We start from the raw sequence: 7,084 nt of genomic DNA, 5'->3' as shown, positions 1-7,084 counted from the left end.
TCGCCCGCGCAAATAACGTCACTTCTTCACTTATTAAATCTCGATTTGAATTAGCAAGTTACCGGTTAAATCGCCTTCTTATTGGTGCATATCTATAGAGAACTTAATTATAATTGGTCTGTCGGTTTGTTCTAATTGTTTACTGAAGTTTGATACTTCACATGATTGACACCTATTACCAAACATAAACAAAACGTTTGAGGGAAGAGGAAGACTTTAGTTTATGTTAACATGTCAGAATCTTTGCAAGAAAATTGTGGTTGAAATTGTTAGATAAGATAGGGGCAGGCAAAGAGGGCTATCTAACAACCATGGCACACATGCCTCGACATCTATCTGTTTGTTTAAGTCAAAAGCATCAGCTGTTACATCAACGTTACTGTTTTACCCAGGCCAGTTATGGCAACCTCTCATATTCTGTATTCTCCATATAGTGTTCTGGTACATGCAAAGTACACGTTTTTTTATTAAAAACTAGTTACAAGAATATGAGGCTTCAGAGATCTAAAATTTAGTGAAATGCTTCGTTTAAACTCTTAAAAATTTTTGAGAAAATTAAGAACAATTGAACATTTCGAGTCTTCAAATTGGCAAAGTTAAGAATATTAGAAAGCTTCCTTTAAAACGAGTGTTCCTATAAAAAAATGTGTAATGTAAGAAAAACTGCCACTTGACTAGGGTGTTAAAATATGCTTTTAGTGTCTGACTGAAAGTCACAGTAAATAATCAACTTTATTGTTGTTTTTCTTCAAAAACTAATAGTTGTTGGGATAGGAATATATCCTTCGTAAATAAACAATTTTCTTGGAAGCTAGCTGATTATTGTGTTTGTTTTTAAGTTAAAAATGTTGCCTTGATGTGCCCAAATATGGAGCATTAAGATTGATATCAAAGAAAAAACAAACTGTTATTTATGTCAGAAAGTTCCATTATATAGTTTATTCCACAGACATGGACATTCTAGTGTGATTGTTAGCTCTTTTCCGTTCGCGAAAATTTATTTAATTTTTCCAAGTTAAACATTTTAGAGTGATCATATCTTGAGACTGAATAGACCAGGATAGGTCTAGCTATCCAACATATAGGGCTTAAGTTACGTGGTTAGGATTTTTACCTGCAGACCTCTTGAACATAAGGGGGTTATCTCAATGAAGCTGCAAGTATAAATCGGCTATGTTTTGGAAAAGTCTTTCTTGACCGTGCAATGCCATCAAAGGCTTTTGTTAGTTAGAAATTCTGTTATTTCCAATCGAGGTAAGACTAGGTAAATCAAAACCTTTTCATTTATCTCTCCATAGTGTTTTTAATACAACCTTGTTCTTAGGTCATCTTGACGCTGTTACCAGTTAAATGGAAAGAAAAAAAAGGTCTGGGAACAAAAGAATAGAATTTAATGGTTGATGTTCTAAAAAAAACTTTGCGTGACCAGTTAATATGTGAATGTATTATGTAATCCTCTCTTGAGAGGATTATATGCTGTGCTTTACAATAAAAGTCAAAAAGACTATAATTATTAGTACAGTTTCTTCCAACGTCGTCCCCAGGACTTGTTAGGCTTTTTATATTTAGACGGCTGAATATAAAAAAGTCTAGTAAGCATTGGGGACGAGGTTGCAGTTTTCCCAACATTGGAAACAACTCTTATCCTTTCACACACGGCCATATGTATACATTCGTTGAGTCTCTTGCACATTTAGTGACCGCAAAATTTCAGCCGTAGCTCCGTGTTACAGATGCACGTATCATCACGTGTTATTCTATAGATTAAAACAAATACAATCCAACGCAATCCAACAAATTCTTCTGTTGACACTAAGATAGATGCATTGCGAAAGCGGAAAATTCAAAATGGTGTCGCTGTCGAGGAAAAGGTCTATTCTATCAACTGTACCTCTGTTCGATCAATAAAGAAATTTATACAGAAAAAAGTAATTTTTTGTCGAGGCTGTATTCACCTTCCGACAGTTTGACCAGTATTTGATAAGGATGTGACCATATTTAATTCTGGACAATTCAACCGTGATATATTTCACCTTGCAAGTTATCTTTTATTCCTTCTTTCCTAATCTTCTTTTTCAGGGGTCTTACCTAGATCCCTTATCACAGGCACATTATAAAGTCAAAAGGGAAACAAGGTTATCTTTTCGTCACCGCAACACTCCTACTAACACTAATAGTACTGATGTCTTGCAACTCCAAACCCTGTCTCGTTACCCGGGAAGAAATTTTGCTACAAAACCACTCCCTGTGTACTTTGTTGATGTTCTTGCTACGAATAAGAACTCCCCACAAGCACAACCCTCGCATCGATCGAGTAGTTGTAAAGATGAAATGGAAAATCGCGTTAAAAATTTCTTCAGGTTCAGATAGATTTCTTTTTGTTATCTTTATGAATCCTAAACATTCAACAATACCAAGTGTCAAAATTAGTTTTGTTGCTAATTTTGCAACGTCTATCTTTCTATTACTTTGCGCAATTCTATTTCTCTTTGTTTCTTGCCGTATAGCGCAGATTGTATACGTAAATAACAACACAGATGTCAAAGCAAGTACGGCTACTGGGATAATAAATCCATATACAGTCGCATCATAGGATTGAATCCAACACACTCCCGTCTCTCCTCCGTAGTTGAAATCAACAATTTTAAGTTTAGACAGTAAGAGCGGAACGAAAATTGCAGTAGCCGAAAGACAAACAGCTATGATGCAATATATAAAAAAACGCCTTTTCCCTCTTCTTCCGAATTGTAAAATGGCGATCGGTGACCGTAAACTTAATGCTATTTCAAACGTTATTAGTACGGTCCAAACGTAACTTAGTATAAGACTCCAATGCAGGACAATGGCGGTTGTTTGGCAAAGTTGTTTACTTTGCTGCACATGTACAAGGAGGAAGGACGTATCTGCTATTAAAAGTGAAAAACATAGAGCTGAAGTATTAAAACCTGACATGTTATGCAATGTCCTACATGAAATGAATACGAACAATAACCAGACATAGCAACATATACCAAGTGGCAATCCAAACAGTGTGATGTAATGCTCCATGCTCTCCATAATAATGCGCCATTTGTACTGGATTTTGACAAATTTTGACAGATTGATACAAACTCCCACTCCGTTTTGGACAGGTAAATACTCCTCCAGTTGGAAAAGTTTAGTTAAATAATACATAGAACCGTCGTTTTGTATAGAGAAATTATTTGTTAGAAGTTGGAGAGGACAATTTTGCTGCACTGTGTGATAAAATTTTTTACATATACTTATTTTTTGCATTATAGACTCACCCTGTTGAACAATAAATGCAACAAAAGTGTATTCAGTTTTGTTGATAGTAACAGCAGTGCAATTCAAGTTGAACATCATACTGTTAGGGTCATATATTAATTCCACGGGTTGAGCACATATACTCGTATTAGGAAAAGTTCTTGTAACGTCAAAACCGTGACTTTTCGTGTATAGTGTGCGTGTCGAAACGAGGAAAAAGGCCTTCGTTTGAGCATCGGAAACCAACTTTTCAACGTCTGTCATAACTTTTCTCATATTAAACTTTTCTGTATAAACTTCGGCGAAGTTGATCGCTTTTGTTTTTGTAATGTTATAACTCTCTCCTAATTTGTTAAAATAGGTTCCACCACAGCTCATAATATTATCGACATTTAATTCCACATACATTGCATAATTTCGGCTCAGCAAACAGGCATCAAAAGTCACATTTTTTTCTTGATTTTTAGTTACAAACACTTTCGCCATTTTATATTTGCTACATTTCGTGTCGTTCTTCTTATAGCCATTAGAACAAAAAAAATTAATGCAAGTAGTTGAAGATGAGTTTCGGATGTGTTTCTTACACAATACTTGATACTTAGGTTTAGGATTTCGATAGGGTTCAAGAATAAAACCCACTTTGTAACGATTCAAAATACATAAATGATTTCCTGTTTTTTCAGTCTTGTATAATTTGAATACTACAAGCGCTAGCGTTAAGAGCATTTTATAATTTCTTTCTAGTTGACGATTCATGTTCGCCCAACTGCACTTGTTTCTAAAGAACTTCATCGGATGTAAGGGAATACAAATTCTGTTTTTTTATCAAAACAATTTAGCTCCCAGTACTTTCATTTCGCCCTATATAATATACCGCCTAACGTTTAATCTTTTGCAATATTAATATTTAATAGAAGACTAAGCACTAGGAGGCATTTTCTTTAAATAGACATGCTTTGTATGATAGACCCTATGAAAATGTCCGATGCAATAAAAATGGAGTCAATTTCAAAGATGCTTACAAACTAAGTTAAAATACGATTTAAAAAAATTAAAAAAAATTGAAATTTTTACGTTTTAATGTGTTTTTTGTTTTTTCGACAAAGGGACAAATCAAACACGTCTTTCGAATGAAAGTTTAAGATATACTTTTGACACCCCCACAAGACTGCGTTATATATATTCTCTGTCAACCTCGTCGACAGGGACTAAACCGTTATTACGGAGCGGCTATCACATTTATCAATAAGTAAAAATGTTCTAGGAACGAGGTTTATACTCAACAGGAAAAAGACATTTTTGACAACAATTTGAAAAAGAAATCGATTTGAAAGCAATAGATAACCCACTCTCAAGGCGGTACTTCGCTTTTCTTTTATTTAGTGTTTCATTTACGTGGGAACACGGCAGGTGGCTACGACCCCTACAATCCTTCGGCTGTGATATAGCAACATTGTCCGGTGAAGAGTTAAATTCTGTGTAGAAAATATCGTTAAACTTTGTGTCCAGGCCCTTTTTCTTACGTTTTTTTAACGGTTTTGTTCAAATATAAAAACAACTAACAAGACTTGGTGATAAGGTTGGTAAAGCTTCTATTTTGTTGTCTTGCGAGCTGGTTGCATGACTACTGTCACGGATGCATTTTATGATACGACCGTGTCTGTTTATATATCTTGACAGAAAACTAAGTAGGGAAGAAATAGGGTGATAAATCTCCATAATCTCCCTTCATCGTTGCGCGATAAAGTAGCATACAGGATTGTGAATCCGACTCCTTTTTCGGCCCCTGAGCCGTTTATCAACTTCATCAACAAGACAAAATGCCCTGGGGACGAGAATGCCTATTTTAGTAACAACAACAAAGATGCCAAAGCTAGTATGGTTACTGGGGCAATAATTTCCTTTCAAGTTGGATACAACAACAACCAGGTGATTTTTAATGAGCGATATTTCATAAAACTGGTCCAAATTTTCTACAACCTCGTCCGCTTTTTTAAGTCTTTTTTTAAGGTAGGGTTTCTATAAAATTACAAATGTTGTTTTTGTTGCAAAACAGATGAAAAAAAAAAAAAAAACAGAAAGGAAATTGGCGTTTAAAACACCATTCTACAATCAGTTTTTCTATGTATGTATCTATTTCGTCAGAATAATTCTTTTTTTACATGTTTGTTTGTTTTTGCAATCAAATAATGGCTGGAGCAAGTAGAAGACATATTTTGTCTTATCATCAGACCCAGCTTAAAGCTTACCTCTCGCATTGAGAGCACGCGTATTTTCGACGTTAACAAACATTTTAATTTTAATAAAATTTTTAACAAAAACTTGACCTTATATATTTATAATAAAAATTTTTTTTATAACATATATATTACGCTTTATGGCTGTTACAAAGGAAGAAATACGTCTATTAGATGAAGAGATGATAGTAAAATTTGAAAAATCCATTATAGATTTTATTACTGGATCAACAAAGTTGCAAAATGAAAAAATGGACAGGATAGAGAAAATCAAAAGCACGGAACAAAAGTATAAAGGTCTCCACCAAGAAGTAGAAGAGCTACGACAGAGTTTCAAGTTCATGCAGGGCAATTTGATAGACAAGAAAATAAATAACATTGCAAAGAACGTAAATGAAAATAAAAAAGTTGTTAATGAGGAATTTAAAGGAAGTTTTGCCACCTATGAAGGTGAATTAGCCAAACAAACGCAAGAAAAAAGTCTGCTTAAGGAGAAGCTACGTGTTTTGAAGGACAGAAACCAAAGGAATAATTTACGTGTAGATGGTTTAACCCTATTCGGTCCGGGGGGGCGGAATCCGCCCCCCCCTGACGGTTTTTTTTAATAACTCCTGATTGCTTTCTTATATGGCTATGATATTTACTGAGTTTCAACATTTATCTATTAGACACCTGCATGGTAAATTTTTAGGTCCCATACCTTTCAGAGGCTTTGATATTGCCATTCCTCGAAACTACCCCTAAAATCTCTATGAAATCCTTATAATGGGGAAAATATAATAACTCCTGTTAGGATTATCCTTATAACTTGAAACTTGCAACACAACTTTGTTTCATCAAGAAGAATCATTTTGAATAATTTTGACACGTGACTAATCCGATTTCCCGATTTTGTCGGATTTTACCCGAAAATCGGAAAAAACGGATTTTCGGGCAATTTTTTATCCGATCCATGTAAAAACCGGAAGATATGCTAAAAAAATTTTATTTAGAAACTTTCAGAAACTTCAAACAGAATGTAAAAATTCGCTCTAGAACAAAAGTAATTATATTTTAAGCAAATAGTGGCATTTTTAACAATTTTCAAGCTTCTGATGACGTCACAGAAAATGTGCTGACGCAAGCAAAAATTTATTGCCGCCATTTTGTTCCTTTTATGACGTACTATAAGTGTGCCAAGTTTGATTCAGATTGAACAATCCTATGAAAAGGTCATAGTATGTTCTAAAAACCCCGGACCGATTAGGGTTAAAAGAAAATGAGAATGAAACTTGGGAAGAAACCGAAGAAAAAGTGCAGAGCTTGCTTAGGGATAAACTTCATTTACAAGATTCAATTGTGATAAAACGTGCACATCGTATGGGAAAAAAGGGAACACAGAAGGAGAAAATGGTGGAAAAACAAAAAGAATTATATTTAAACTTTTAAATTACAAGGACAAAGAGCATATTTTAAAAACTCAAATAAGTTAAAAGACACTGGCATTTGTATAAACAAAGACTTTTCCGACGAAACAAAAATTCGGCTTGAACTAAGAACAAAGATAAAAGAAAACAGGAAAGCTGGAAAATTTCTAAAAT

Source organism: Hydractinia symbiolongicarpus, chromosome 9 (assembly GCF_029227915.1).
Source record: "Hydractinia symbiolongicarpus strain clone_291-10 chromosome 9, HSymV2.1, whole genome shotgun sequence".
Classification (NCBI taxonomy): domain Eukaryota; kingdom Metazoa; phylum Cnidaria; class Hydrozoa; order Anthoathecata; family Hydractiniidae; genus Hydractinia; species Hydractinia symbiolongicarpus.
The sequence above is the reverse complement of the archived record's forward strand: the minus strand, read 5'-3'. Positions refer to the sequence as shown.